A 16,888-nucleotide genomic window follows, 5' to 3' on the forward strand; every position below is an offset into this window, starting at 1 on the left:
TCTGAAGAGCTGCTAAAGACAGATGGGAAACATACACATGAGAGGTGTAAGGACATCAAAGTCACACACATTTTAGGCATAAAATCTAGAAATCTTATATGAATGAATCCCCAAGGACATAGTAATAGTCCATTAGTCTATATCTCCAAGTTATAATATGCAATAGGCACTCAATATATAGTTGTTGGCTACATTAATGATTGAAGGAATAATTGAATAAATTTGTAGATTTGGTCATACAAGTAGGTTGTAAGTTCCTGAAATCAGATAAAAACCCTTTTTTATCCTCCTTTCCAATACCTGTACTTTAGCAGCAAGTTACTTAATTTCTCTAAAGCATCAGTTTACTCTTTAGTAAAAGGAAATTAAAGCCATACTAACCCCCTAGCATTGTTGTGAAGACTTGTGAAAGCACATAAGTTAACTAGGTAAGAGTACCTGGTACATATTGACTGAACTATTGCTGATAATTTTTGATGCTGGTCACTGTTATCCATGCTGCATCATATTGTCATCAGGAGGACTTTAAAAACCTGTCCAGGTTCCACCTCCAGAGATTGGATTTAGTTATTTTAGAGTGAGGCATAGCATCTCTCTTTTAAATGCTCCCCAGGTGGTCCAGGTGATACAATGTAAAGCCAAAGTAGGAAAAAAAAAATTACAGTTGTAGAAGGAATACACAACCACCACTTCTGCCCACTATATTTTGTCTTAGAGTAAGGAAATCATTCATTAAAGTCAAACTTATTTTTTATGAGTTAATTTTTATTTGCATGCCTTATCATTCTCTGTATTTTTAGGTTAAGTTACAAGTAGGTGTCCTTTTCTCTCTTAGATTTGTGCACTTCTTTTCTGAGTCTTTTTTCATGATAAGTAGACTATAGAGGTCTCTGTTCAATCTTCTGGTAGTTTATTTTTCTCTGAAGATCAATTCTGAGTAGGAACTGAATACTCCTGTCTGTGTGTTATGGAATCAGAGAAGAATCATAGCCCAAGAATTCCACATTTGATGACTCAGCTTCCCCAAGCCTGGATCTTTTCACTTTTCTTCATCTTTCTTTCAGCCTGGAGATGTATTATATTCTCCTTTCAGCAAGGCAATTTCCACGTCTAACTTGTAGACCATTTACTACAATGCTTGACTTCTGCAATACTTATACCATAATCTGAGTGTGCAGTTTTACTTTATTATAATTCTTATGCCTGAGACTATGGTAGAACTTCCGCTGTATGCCACAACCATAAGTGTAATTTACCATCTTTTGAAAATTAAACTTAAATGCACATGTAGAACTTACTTTGGAAAGGAAATGCTCAGTGATTTGTTATATAAAGAAAATAATGATCTCCACATGCATATTTTTTATAATTTCTATATTATATATTTGCTTCAAGATAGTTATATGTGTTTATGAGATTTTTAAGTAATAAACTGAGATATGCACCACTTCAGTATGTGCATAGACATTGGAAGTTTGTTTTCATTACATTAAGCACTTCCTGGATTTTCAAGAACAACTTAGTCATTTATCAGATTCTCTTATATCTATTATGCAAGTGCTCCATTTTACTCCGATTCCCTTTCTAAAAGATCAGCATAGTCTATGGCCATACCATCCTGAACGTGTCCCATCTTGTCTGATCTCTGAAGCTAAGCAGGGGTGGACCTGGTTACTATCTGATGGGAGATTAGTCTCTGGCCTAACTTTGTCTTTTTTTCCAACAAGTTCCTTTTCTGTTTTTGCATAAGGCACTGCACTCTTGAGAATATTATGGCCTCAGCATGTTACTATAAAGTGGTTACTCGGTGATACTTTGTTTTCCTTCCCAGGCCATTTATTGCCCCCTCTAACATTCTTTTCTTAGATACTGAATTGGTTAGAATCTCTTGGCACCCGGCAGTGTCTTCTCAGTTCTGAGTGCTGGCCAAAACCCATTCACTTTTCTTGCCTGCAAGCAAGCAATATATGTCACCTGGTGTGACTTTGCTTATGTGCTCAGGGCATGTATTCTGTTTCATTAAAACACACACACACACATGCACACCCACACACAAACATACACAGCATATCCAGAATGATCAAATAATTATAAGACCGAGTTCTCATTTGCTGCATTAATTTACTCTCTCCCATGTTACCCGGATATATTCAGTTTGGTAAAGCCCTGACTTTCGTTTGCTTGCTTGCTCGTTTGTTTTATTGAACCTGTGTTGCCCAGCGCTAGGATTAAGATGTGCCCCATGTACTGGTTGGATGCAACCAAACTAACTGTAATTATATGTGGCTCTAGATAAGGAAACTAAACGTGCAAACATTAATAACTGACATATTCTTCTCGATCAGTGTAAATACGGCTGTGATAAAGTTCTGCGGGGCACCAAACAGGAGATGATGTGACCTTGTAACTCAGGAGTAATATCTGGCAGCTCATTTAGGTCATCCACGGTCAGTTTAGTTTATCTGAGAGGGCCTGTCTTCAGTGCAAGTGTGATGATCCTCAACAATCTTGTGAGCTTCATATTTTCTTCTTAATAATAGCTATTTGAACATCTGCTGTATGCCCGGTATTGTACTATAGCTTTGCCTAAATTAACTCTAATCCTCTTATGGAACTGGAGAGAAATGTGTTATCATTCTAATTTTCAGCTGAAGCCAAGCCATACATCTAGTTAAACCCAAGGTGATGGTCTTTGACTCTTTCCCAGCTCCCTGGGAGTATGTTCAGGAACATGCCAAATTCCCTTAGTGATGGTAGATTTCAGTGGACCACAAAAAACAAGGAATTGCCTCATTATTTGTTGTGATGTATTGAAACAAGTTCTGGAGTTGACAGCAGAATTCCTAGGTTCAAAAATTCCTTATTCAGCCAATTTATGTTTCTATTTTCTTATTTATGAAATAGGGAGAATTAGTCCTAACTTCCTCCCTCTTTCTCTCACAAGAGTTTTTTTTTTTGAGAACCCAGTGCAGTAGAACATGTTTAAAAAATTAGAAAAAAATATGGAAGTTGCTATGACACTAGGGCTTTAATGTCATCTTTAACAACAACAAAATGGTAATATTATGAGGTGAAGAATGCTGGGGTGAACTTTTGCAACATACATGTGTATCAAATCTTTACACTGTATACCTTAAAGTTACACAATGTTATATATTAATTATACCTAAATAAAGCTGGAAAAAATACAAAGAACTAATTTGATACTAAATGCACACACACATGTAGACTCAGTTCTAATACAGAAATACATTATACTATACATGAACACCTCAAATAAGATATCTGTGTTATACTGATACATATGTACAATTGTGACAACTGTGGAAGCCTGAATTGAGAAATTTCCTCAAATAGAAAAAGTAGACCACAGAAGTCAACATTGGTATTCCCTGAGATTCATTTGTTTAAAGCATAATGAAGTAGAAAAATGTGCACAGCAAGAGCCGAAAGGGTATTCAGTGTTGCTCTTTTCTTAAATACATATTTTTCATAAGATATAATGAAATTTGTAGACACTGAAAAATACCGGTCTACCTCTGTCTCTAGCATGATGTAAAGAACATAGTAAAGAGAGTAGCTAATAATGAAGACTAGACATTGATACTAAAACCAGTGATTTCAGCCTTGGGATTTTAGTTTAAGCTACAAAAGGAGGTCCTGAGTCATGTCTGTTCGATTTCAAAAATTTATATATTATGGTATATTTCCAAATATTGGGAAGTTTGATTTCCTTTACTACAAAGAATGAAGCCATGCAAAACAAAAACTCTTAAGGAAGTTTATCCTTGCAATTTTTTTGACTTGAAGAATGTGTACTTCTTCAGTTATCCTTCAATAAAGCACATCTTTAGTATCTATTTTCATATTTTCTTCAATAAAAATATATTGATGATTTCATTCCTTCTTATTTCTTAGGGCTTTGTGTTCAGTTTATTGAAAGAGACAAAGCTTAGGTATGGAAAATTCTTCTACCAGGGGACATTTGAGAAGTCTTTGATTTTTATGCTGTGATTTTTATGCTCATTAGCCCCCCTGGTCAGTCATCCATTTTTGTTTTGCTGCCTTTTCTATACTCTTGCCACCAGGTGGCAGTGAGACAACACTTAAGGTTTACCATGTAAATTTTCACATTTTAGTCTGAAATGGCAAAAGAAGGGACTGAGGATACCATTGAATTAATCATCAAGGCCAGATTGTTACTACAAGGATGCTCAGGTAATACAAAAAGATAAGTTATACATACAATCACGTATGCAGAAATGCATGGATGAACACACACAGAAGCATGACAAGATAGTTTACTCTCATTTAGACAATAGAATCAGTCAATGAACTTAGTAACAATGAAAAGAATAAACTACTTTTGAAATACAAGGAAATAGAAATAGGCAGAAATTCATGGCTATCAAAACTATTGCCATAGTATTCAAAGCTAAAGAGAGGCTTAAAGAACAAAGATCTAGACTTGTAAATGCACCCAGGTCCTCAAAAGAAGAGGTGTAGATTTCTACGACATTCGTTATGGACATGGACACTTCTGGAAATGAAAGGGGCACTAATAGTAACATATTGTGCTTGTAACCAAGATTTCCCTGAGCAAAGAACAGTGATCCCTCTGTAGACACAGTACTCAAACAAGGTTTGCTACTTGCCGTTGGCACTTTATATACATAAAGAATAAGAAATCTGTGAAAGATTTCAATTCCATAGTCCTTCCAGCCATGGAGCATTTATAGAAGGATTCGATTTTGGTAAATATGTTTTCTCTCCCCTTTGTCTATGTAATATTTCTTTGTTTTATATCTCAACTCAATTAATACTTTTCTTTTTAAAAGGAAGACTTTACTGCCTTAGATTAGGTCAAATCTCCCCAGTGTAAGCCCTCCTCAGAGTACTGTACTCCTTCAATCCAGTTATTATTTTAATGAGTTTTTAATTAATATCTATCTATAACAGTATATTTTAAACTCCATGTGGCAGAAAATAATCTAGTTTTCATGAGCATTAATTCTGCAGCACATCTAACATCACCATATACATGCACACACTTACACATACATGTACACATGTATATGTGTTTAAAAAAATGAGTGAGCATTTCAATCACTGGAAATACAAATTGTAATAATGTGGGTTTGGGGAACAAATGTGTTTGACTAATAGTAACTGCTCTTCACAGTACAAGGTGAAAAACTGCAATTCCCTCTCCATTTCTACTTGATGGAATTTTACAAAATTCCTTTGGAAAGGTAAAAATGTCAGTTTGACAGAATACCAAATCTATCTTTAGGGGTCAACTATTCTTTATAATTTCTATAGGTAAGCACTTAGCTTTAGTTATGAAGCTAACCTTGTATGCAGAGAAATTCATGCCATGCACAGCAGCTGTTTCATTTCTGTGTACTGTTAACTTTCAGGTAGATTCTTCAACCAGAGTCCAAGAATGGATTTCAGTGTCTCACTTCTCACTTTGAAATTGTAAGTGATTTTGTGTATGTATTCATATGCACATGTATGTGTGCATATTTTTACTAAAATAATGTATAATTTTCACTACATTATTAAATAACTATACCTTAGAGGCATATATTAGGTTATAATCAGGGGAGAAAAATGTTACTTAATCCCCATATTTAATTCAACCATCCTAGGTTTTATGTAGAAACTGATGTTTCTACATTCAGTATATGACTGTACAGCTCATTCTGTGGTGATTTTTATTCTTTAAAGTATCTATCTGATGAACGACTGGTGACAACATAAGCAAAACAATCGATTTTTTCAAACATCAAAGTACTTTCAAATATTTTATGGCCATTATAAAGCTTTTAAAATTTATCAAAGTTCAGCTATGAAAGGAAGAAAAATTCCAGAACCAAATGCAAAAACACATTTATACAGACATTAATAACATTTAAAGTTGATGATTTGATTATAAACTCAGATTATATCATTAAATTTATATCAGTAAATTTTTTCTTCTAATGCAGTTAAAGAGCATGATCTATAATACAAAAAGGATTGTAAACAAAAATAAAAGTCCATTAGTAGAAGACTGGCTGAATGATGTGTGATACATCCAAAATGGAATATTATGCAACTGTAAAATGAAATGAGCAATAATTCTATATATGACTATGGAGTGATCTATAAGGTCATAAGGGACAGAAGGAAGAAAAAATGTGTGTATTATGACATCATTTGTTTAAGAAAGGGAGGTTACAAAAGTATATATGTGCTTGCTTGTTTTTAAAAAATAAAATAAACCAAAAAAAAAGTTTTAAATATTTATTGAAAGGAAAAGAAAGAATGGGGTTGAGGACACACGGATTGAAGTTATATGTCTCTGAATATACTGTGTTTGACTTTGGAACTAAATGAATATTTTACGTAATTATAAGTTCAAATTAACTTTATTAAGGCAACATTAAAAACTGTAAACAAAAGTAAAACAAATTAACCTATCTTTTGAATTGATGATCTAATCAAAGAGGATTTCTTCCATAAAACATTAGCACACAGTCTTTTGATTGTATATAGGACATAAGCTTAGGACAAAAGGACTGCACAGGAAATTCAAACTAAATGTAATTGTTATATTCCATGGTAGTAGAGTTATTGCCACTCTAAGCTCTTATGTGCATATTGCAGAAAACAAATTTCAGTATAACAGAAAATAGCTAATGGAGAGAACTTGATGAGTTCATATAAAGTGTTCTGAATTTGAATTGCAAGTATAAGTATGAACTCGTGATATATTTTATTTTACACAAAAATGGAAGGTAAAACTTTTCCTTTCCCTATTTACTAAAAGGTCTAGAAAAAGTGATCAATCCAATAGCAATGAATATATCTAATGCCTAGATTGTGGCTTCTAAATACTATTTACCACTGAACCTAATCAAAACTCCTTTTACAAATGGATAAAGCTAGATCTAGGGCAGAAAATGTTGAGATAGGCCTGGATATTTCACCATACCAGAAAACGAGGAAGCTATCAAAAAGTGCTGAGGTCATGTAAAAATAATCAGGAACCAACTTGAGAAGTTTCCTTTGGCTGAAGATGGGATGATTTGGATCATCATCCCATCTTCAGGGATTTGCATCAATAGGATAATATATGGAGGATAATAACTACAATGGATAATATATCGAGGATAATAACTACAATGGATTGACATTCTTCTGATATATTTAAATATGTGAGTTTGTAGGTTTCAAAGAAATAAAAAAGGCAAGCAAGCAAATGAACACCCACTGGCTGACATATTAGGGAATAGATAAAAATCAATACTAATCATAGAACTAGAATATAATGAACCAAGTTATAATCAATAGCTTCTAACAGTACAGAAGAACTAAAAGCAGATGAAGAGAAACAGAACAATATGGCTGACTAAAATCCTAATATCAATAATTACATTAAATGTAAATGGACCATGCACTCGAATAAAAGGTAGAGATTATATGACACTGGGGAGAAAAAGAAAAAAATGTACAATCTATAAGAGAGGCATGTTAAATATAAATCCATGGATAAATTGAAATAAATTCTGGAGCCATGTATTTCTTACAGAGAAATATATACCACTCCAATCATATGGCCATCTCTTCCTTGTGTGTCTTTATGTTGCCTTCTGTGTATGTTTGTCTTCACATGGCCATCTCATTACAAGCATGATTGGTTTTTATTTAATTTTTGTATAAAGGGTGAACAAGGGGTCTGGCTTCATTTTTTGCATGTGGATATCTGGTTATCCTGAATGATCACAAATGTTGGGGTTTATTTTTGGATTCTCAATTCTATTCTATCAATCTTTATGCCAGTATTATGCTCCTTTTATGGCTGCAGTTTAGTAGTAGATTTTGAAATACATTCTTTGTCAGAATTGGTTGGCTATTATGGTTTCTTTGAATTTCTATAAGGATTTTAGGATCAGGTTATCAATTTATGCAAAAGAGCAAACTGGGATTTTGATACTGTCTGTATCAAATCCACAGATCAGTTTGTGGGTGAATTTGCTTCATAGCAATATTGTTTTCCAATCCAAGAACATAGGATACAGTTCAATTTATTTAGGTTTTTAAAAATTACTCTCAATGATGTTTTGTTAGCTCCACTGTATGTGACTTACACTTCTTACATAAAATTTAGTCTTTAGATTTTTTTTATTGTTCTATTGACATGAAACTTTTTTCTTATCATTTTTGGATTGTTTATTGCAAGTGTATAGAAACGTAATACATTTTCCTATGTTGACCTTATATCCTACAACTCTTTTATTATTTCTATTAGGTTTGGTTGATTCTTTAGGATTTTTTATATACAAGATCATATCATCTCAAATTAAATAGTTTTGCTGCTTCTCTTCTAATCTGAATTTATTTTTTTTCTTGCCTAATTGCCCTGGCTAGAATGCCCAATACAAAGCCAGTAAAAGTAGTAAGGCTGGAATATATATATATATATATATATATATGTTGCTAGGTTCAGTTTTCTAGTATTTTGCTGAGGATTTTTATAATTAGTATTCACAGGAGATATTGGTCTGTAGTTTTCTTGTAATGTCTTTATCTGGTTTTGAAATCAGAGTAATACTGGCCTCATAGAGCAATACTGGCAGACACAGAATAGTTTTTGATATCAATAGTTTTGATATCTCCCCATAGAAAGTATGTGTGTTCTCCTCTTCTATGTTTTGGAAGAGTGTGTGAATAATTGATATTTACTCTTCTTTAAATATTTGAATTCACCAGTGAAATCCTCTAGGTTTGGGGTTTTCTTTGTGGGAAATTTTATTTTTTTAATTACTCTTTCATTCTTTTTATTTGTTATAGATCTTTTTAGACTGTCTGCTTCTTAAGTTGGCTGTGATAGCTTGTGTCTTTCTAGGAATTTATCTACTTAGTCTGTTATCTAATTCATGGCCATGAAGTTATCTATAAAATTTCTTTATAATCCTTTTTGTTTCTGTAACATTGATAGTAATATCCTTTCTTTTAATCCTGATTCTAATTTTTAAGTCTTCTTTATTTTATGTCCGTCAGTCTAGCTAAAGTTTTGTCATTGTGATGATGTTTCCAAAGAACTAACTTTTGGTTTTATTGATTTTCTCTACTTACCTATTCTCCTTTTCACTAATTTCTACTTTAATCTTTCCTTTCCTTTTTTCTGCTTGTTTCCTGTTAGTTTGCTCTTTTTTTTATAATCTTAAATTGAAGTATTTGGTAACTATTTGATATTTCCTTCATTTCTAATATAGACTTTTACAGCTCTAAATTCCCTTCTACAACATGCTCAAAATGTTTTAGCTACATGTCATATGCTGGCTATGTTATTTCATAATTTTTAATCATTTTAAAGTATTTTATAATCTATGGGATTTATTCTTAGGCCCACTATTTAGGCACATATTTAATTTCCAAATATTTGCAATTTTTCCAAATTTCTGTTATTGATTTCTGATTTTATCCTATTATGGTCAAAGTAAATACTTTGTATGATTTCAATCCTTATAAATTTAGTACAGTTTCTTTAAGGGGCTACCATAGATCTATCCTAAAGAAGATCCATGTGTACTTGAGAAGAATGTGTATTCTGCTATTTTTAAGTGTTCTATAGGTATGTTAGGTCTTGTTGGTTTATAATATTTTTTTTCATTGAAGTATAATCAATGTACAATATCCTATTAGTTTCAGGTGTACATAATTACTGAATATTTTATACATTATGTAATGATCCCTGTAAGTCTAGTTATCATGTCACCATGCAGTTATTAGAGTATTATTGACTGTAGTCCCTATGCTGCACATTACACATCCATGACTTATTTATTTTATAACTGGAAGTACCTCTTAATCCACTTCATCTATTTTACCCATCCCCCCCAACCCTTCTCCACTCTCCACCAATAGTTTATTTCCTGGGTCTGTGAGTCTACTTCTGTTTTATTTTGTTTATTGATTTTGTCTTTAATATTCCACATGTAAGTGAAATTATATAGTTGTCTTTCTCTGTCTGACTTATTTTACCTAGTATATGGCTCAGGTCCATGCATATTGTTTCAAAGGGTAAGATTTCATTCTTTTTTATAGCTGAGTAGATGTCATTATGTGTGTGTGTATATATACCTGAATAGATATTTTTCTGAAGAAGATATACAGATGGCTAGTGGGGGGGATAAAATATGCTGAAGGCATATCCTTCCCCTTTAGAGAAACAGTATCCCTTGACAATAAGCTCAGGGAAGAGAAAGAACTCCCCTGTCCCCCATAATTTCCACTTCTCTATTAAGAATATTTATCTTTTCACTTGATCTAGGTTTTTCCTTTAGGTCCTTAGATATTTTAAAAATAACTACTACAAAGTTCTTGTGTGAATTTCAACATACGGATCATCTCAATCTCTATTGATTTTTCTTTGTCATTATTTGTCACACTTTCTGGGCCCCTCACATTAGTCATTTTTCAATTTAATGCTAGAGACTGTAGGTAGTATTGTAGACAATCTCAATACTATTGATCTAGAAGATTCAGTGTTCTGTTCTGGCATATAGATAAATGATGGGAGATGCTCTTGAAACTGTCAGGTTTCCTTTTTTTTGTTGTTTTTAATGTTTCAGGGCTGTTTCAATTCTGTCCTTAGTCTTAGGGTGTCATCTTTATTCTAGGGTGGGGCCCAAAAGTCCAGTCTTTCTGGGGTCTCAATGAAGGTATTCAGTAAAGTGTCTCCACTTCAGTTGAAACAGAGTTTCAGCAGCCTCAGCCTGGCATGATCTCTGATACTCATATTTGGGTTTCAGTTGTGCAACATATGCTCTCTAGTGTGTCGCAGTGAGTTGTGTGCTGCTTGTATACAACCAAGCCCTCATCCAGGATCACAGGAAAACCGCAGACAGGCTTCCGTACCCATCCCCGCTGCTCCCCTCTCTCCCACTGCCCTGTTGCACAAACTCCAGACACTTCAGTGAGTCTAAACTCTGACTCCTCAACTTCCTAACACCTCTGTTCTCTTCTTGGGCTCATCAATCCTGTTTTGTGACCCAGAAAATTCTCCCAGGCAGAAACTTGGGAGAACCTAGAGTTCACTTTGCGTGTTTCTCCTCTCTGAGGGATCACGGTACTGGGCTTTCTGATAGTCAGCACCTCAAACGATGGACTTCTTTATTTTGTCCAGTCATGGATTGCTCAGGACAGGAAGGTAAGTCTGGTACCAATTACTTAGTCATCATGGTAAGAAGCAAATGTCTCAGGAGTTTGATTTTTAAAAAGATTATTATGTGCAAGTTCTTGGAAGAGTGCTTGCATATAATACACACTAAATCATGTTTTTGAATAGAAATCTTTTTTTATTACCTTTTACATTAGAGAAATAAGAAAACAAACTGGGATTGAGATTCAGAATTAGGACAAATCCCAGCAGCTCCAAATGTAGCTCTGTGAGCTTAGAAAAGTATAGTCGGACCTCTAAACTTCACTTTCTTTATCAGATAGAGTGAAATAATAATACTTCCCTTACAGAATGCTACGATGTTTACTTGAGGTTGTGTATGTGTGTAAAAATGTAACACAAAATGATAGAATTTTAGGCATTTTTAAGGGAGATATAGGGAAGAAAAAATATTTAGTGTGGGGTTAAGAATGTGAAATATGAGGAGTGGTGAGCCTGCGTTTGGTCACAGTTCCACCCTTCCTAGTTCCGTGACCTCACATTACCTGACCTCCCTGGAGTGTAATGCTGTATATAGCAAATGAATTAAAGGTAGTATGTACCTCAGTTATAAAGCCAGCATCAAACACTTAATGCAGAAGATCTCAAAAAATTATAACTATTATTTTAAGTATCATTTCTAGCTCTTTTCCAAAAGCATAGTTGACAATCATTTTAAAATACACCTTGCCGGTTCTGTTTTCAGCCTAATAATAGCATGTCTAAAAGCAAGTCCCTGAAAAATAGAAACCCGCTAGTATACCAAATCCCCAGGTAAGGTATATTCCATAGCTGCTGGGGGTAAAGAGTACCACAGCATACGGGCTCCCAAGAGGCTCTGGCTGCCGTATTGTCAGTGACGCTTGAAGGGATTCAGATGAATTCTATGGAACTCTCACTTGCATAAATGTCCTGAAGCTTCACCAAGGTGCTGGAGAAGGAGAAAGAAGAGACTCCTACATTCCCTGAGGAATAAATATGATATCCAAATATTCCCGGACTGCTTTTAGTTAATTTGTGTTAGATATTCCATCTTCCTGATTATTATCAATAGTCAGTGGGGACTATATATTCCTCTCCAGTTTCTCCCATATAAAAACATAGCTTTAATAAAATCGATTTTGAAATTTAAAAAAAAACCAAAAAAAAACAACAACAAAAAAACATAGCTTTGCCAACCAGACAATCCGTAAAGCAAATCCATGTCATTCTTGATCTTTCTTTCCTTTACTGACTTCCTGCCCCTTAACCACCAGTTCACGCTCTGACTCTACTTCCGAACACACTAAGTTCACCTATGTTTCCTGTGTCTACGGTCCTTTCTTGCCACACCATCATCTCACAAACACAACTGAAGTATTTCCTAGTGATCGTTGGCACTTCCAGTTTTACCTACTGTAATCTGTTTATTGCACAGCAGCCAGGCTAATATTTTTTAAATAAATGATATCAGGTCATACTTTAATGTAAAGCCTTCTGGTATCTGAATTTCTCTTAGAACACATCTGATCTCTCTACCAGAGTCAGTGAAGCCCTTGAATCCTGTCCCTGTCTACCTCCTTGATTTTCACTCTCGCCCAACTCATCTTTCTTCAGTTGTTCTGAACTTGGATTTGTGTGTGTTCTGATGATCAGACACAGCAAACTCATTCCTACTGTGAGACCTCGAAATTCGCTGTTCCTTCTGCATGGAACACTCTTCTCTTGATTTTAACTTTATTTTTACAAAAGGAGATGCTATGGTCTGAATATTTGCATCCCGCCCCCCACCCCCTCAAATTTATGGGTTGAAACCTAATCTTCAATGTTGTAGTGTTAAAGGGTGGGGCTCTTACAGGTGCCTAGGTGATGAGGCGGCGCCCTCCTGAATAGGATTAGTGCTCTCATAAAACAGCCCCTGACAGCTGCCCAGCTTCTCCCACCAGGTGAAGGTATAGCAAGACGTTAGAAGTCTATGACCCAAAAGAGGCTCTCTCACTTGGCCACACTTACACCCTGATCTCAGAACTCCAGTTTCCAGACTATGAGAAATAAATTCTTTATAAACTACCTCGCCTGTAGTATTTTGTCAGAGCAACCCGAACGGAATAAGACTCTTAGCAGTATTGGTTTCCTATCATTACCACAACAAACTAATAATTGACTTAGTGGCTTAAAAGAATACTAGTTTATTATCTCACAGTTCTGTAGGTTAGAAATCTTGTATAGGTCTCACTGGAATACAACCAAGATATCAGTAGGCTGTATTCCTTTTTTGGCAGTTGTAGGAGAAAATCTGCTTCCAGGTCATTTGTAATGTTGACAAAATTCAGCTTCTTATAACTATTATATAACCAAGGTCCCCATTTTTTTTTCTTTTGTAGCCTGTGAACTGAGGGCTATTTTTAGCTTCTAGAGGCTGCCATGGTTACACTCTTGACCCTCTTCCTCCGCCTTCATCAACAGTGGCAGGTTAATTCCTTGTCACATCTCACCCCTCTGACCCACTCTCCTGCCCTCCTCTTATACTTTTCAGGACTCGTAGGATAACACTGGTCCCATTCAAAAATCCAGGATAGTCTCTCCATCTCAAAGTCCTTAAATTTAATCACATATGCAAAGTCCCTTTTACCATGTATGGTGACATATTCACAGGCTGTGAAGATTGGACCATGCACAGCTCTCAGGGCCACTGTTTTGTCTACCACACCATTCATTCCCATCATTTGGATCTCAAAATAATACCACCTCCACAATGAAATCATCTCACCCACATCACCAGTCACTCTGTGCTTCAGCTCTGTAGTATAAGTTTTCCAAATCTTATGTCATTCTCTGAAAGATCTTGTACCATTTATTTACTCATTTATTATTTATTATTTCACCCTACTGGGATGTAGTCTTTATGAGAGCAGAGATGTTTTCTGCTTGTTCACTTTCTTATCCCTAGTACCAAAAGTGGTAGTAGGCATACAGAAGATCTCAATAAATCATTTTACGTTGGATGAATGAATAAATGGTTTTAATATTTGTGTTTGTTCAAAACTCCATAACTGTTTTAGGGGAAACAATTCTATTAACTCTCGATGCATTTTACTATTAAATTTACCACCTGCTATTTTCTGTTCTATTCAAAGACTTTTTTTATTGCAATATAATTGATACAAAAATATTATATTGGTTTTAGATGTATAGCAGTGACTCAGCAATTACATACATTAATAAATGCTCAACACAGTAAGTGTAGTTACCTCCTCTTACCATAACAAGATATTACAATATTTTTGGTTCTATACTCTATGTTGCACTTCCATTCCTATGACTAATTTATTTTATAATTTGAAGTTTGTACTTCTTTATCCCCCTTCACCTCTTCACTCATCCCCCATTCCCTTCCCTGTGGTAATCAACAATCAGTTGTCAGTATTTATCAAAGACACTTTTAATTACTTCCTGCTGGTATAACTGTGTCTCCATATTAATTGACAGGATTTTTGCATTTCTCTTTTTCTTGACTCCTACTACCCTGTAAGTTGGGAAGTTTTATGTTTTCAATTTGCTTACTGTGATGGCAAGATATAATGACTTTCTTACCAAACCATTTAAAACCTGGTCTCCTGGTCATAACTTCCTATTAAGTTTCTAAAATGATTTCAAGTTCTTGGATATAAAAGTCATTAAGTCAATACAAAGTATTTTTCACTTTTTTGCTAGCAGTAGCCTCAAAATTGCTTAACTCATGCAAATGTAAAGGTATATAAAATCTCTGGGAATAAGCTGTCCATGTTTAACAAAGTTTGATAATCATTTCCCTTACTACCTTGAAAATCTCTCTCAGTGTAAGAATAATTTTGTGTTCTTGAAGTTTTTATTTGAAAGCACATTTTTTTTCTTTTTTTGTTTTTTTGACAAATGAGGAAAACTAGGATTAGAAGTAAGTGAATAATTATTACTTATGCAGGGAGTGACTTGTGGAGCCGGAACCATACCCGAGGATTGGTAACTCCCAACCCACTGTTAATTCCACCACACTCTATTCCCTCAATGTAAATGGAAAGCCACACAATGAATTACAAAGTTTTGTTTATTAATAATTTTAGATGGAAAGCAAAGGAAGCCCAGATTCAATTTGTAAAGAGGCACCGTGGTGGAAGGGTTACTGAATGGCCTATTTTCTTAACACGTAATGGCTTTGGCCTTCTAAATGTTACTCACTAAAAGAACAAAGCCCAGAAAATGCTAGGTTATAATTGCAATCTTAAGACCAGTTAGCAACTTCCATTAGAATTATAGGACCAACTCATCTCATGATCATTACTCTGGGCTCCACTTTTCTGACACGATCTGCATGGGCCACATTGCTCCAGGTGAGGACCACAGAGCAGGCTGAAGCAGAGGCCAGTTTGTCTGTGTCCAGGCTTGGCTAGGTTGTTATTGAATTACCACACGGCAGCCCACGTGTTCATGAACACACACAAACACAGCTTGCCTCAATATTTGTATTCCAACCACCTTATATTGAATAGTAAAGGCAACAAGCATGGTGATGGTAAGATTAGAAATTTACTCAGTTGAATTGATGTCTGCATATGGCTTCAGGTTTTATGAAGGACCATTTCATTGTAATTTAAAAATATATTTATTTATGATCTATTATATGTTTGGAACAAAGCTCTGCTGAGTTTTAGAATTTCCTCCCCAGGTAGAACAAACACCTCAGTCTGACCAATCACTCTCCTTTTTTAAAATTCTATTCTATTTCAATTTATACACCTAATTTTCCTCCCAAAGATTTTGTCTCCTCTTCTGCATTAAACTATTGTTAACCCACAGGCTAGTGAAAGCCTCCATATTTCCTCCAGCTAGCACAATAGCACCAAAATCACCACCTATAGACTTGTTCATTTCCTGTACTTCCTTTTATCCCAAGCCCACCTTCTTCCTAGACTTTCAGTTTACATTAGTTGCTTTACTAACATGCCAGTTGTCCAAAACTACCTTGAACTTTTTAGTTGTGGGGAAGCCCCAGCTCCTAATACCTCAGAATGTGGCCTTATTTGGAGTCTCTGCAGATGTAATCAAATTAAAATGAAGTCTTTATGGTGGGTGCTAATCCATTACAACTGGTGTCCTAGGACAGAGGCCCCCAGGGGGAATGCCATGTGATGACAGAGGCCAAGATAGGAGTAAGGCTGCTACAAGCCCAGGATGGCCAAGGACCAAGGGCCACCACCAGAAGCGAGAAAGAGTCAAAAGAAGATTCTAGTCAGGGTCTCAGAAGGAGCACGGCCCTGCTGACACCTGGATTTCAGACTTCCGGCCTGCAGAGCTCTGAGAGAATCAAGTTCTGTTGTTGGGAGCCACCACCTTGGGATCCTCTGTTATCAGAGCCCTGGGACACCAGCACATTCTCCTCTCTGGCCTCACAGCTTCTCTTTCCGACATTTAATTGCTCACCAAATCTCCAGGAAGCTTGCATTCATCTCAGTGTGAAAAAAAAAAAATCAAGGACTTTTCTGATACTCCTTTTAATTTCAAATGAATTGTTTAAGCCATTAGACTTACTGTCTACCACCCAATAGCAAAATACATGCTTCATACGTAATCAAAGTGGAAGCAGAAAAATTGGAGTGATTTCTCATACAGGATCAACAGTAAAACTTCTGATTTGTTTATACACGTCTCTCCCTCATTTTT

This window comes from Manis javanica, chromosome 7 (genome assembly GCF_040802235.1).
Source record: "Manis javanica isolate MJ-LG chromosome 7, MJ_LKY, whole genome shotgun sequence".
NCBI lineage: Eukaryota > Metazoa > Chordata > Mammalia > Pholidota > Manidae > Manis > Manis javanica.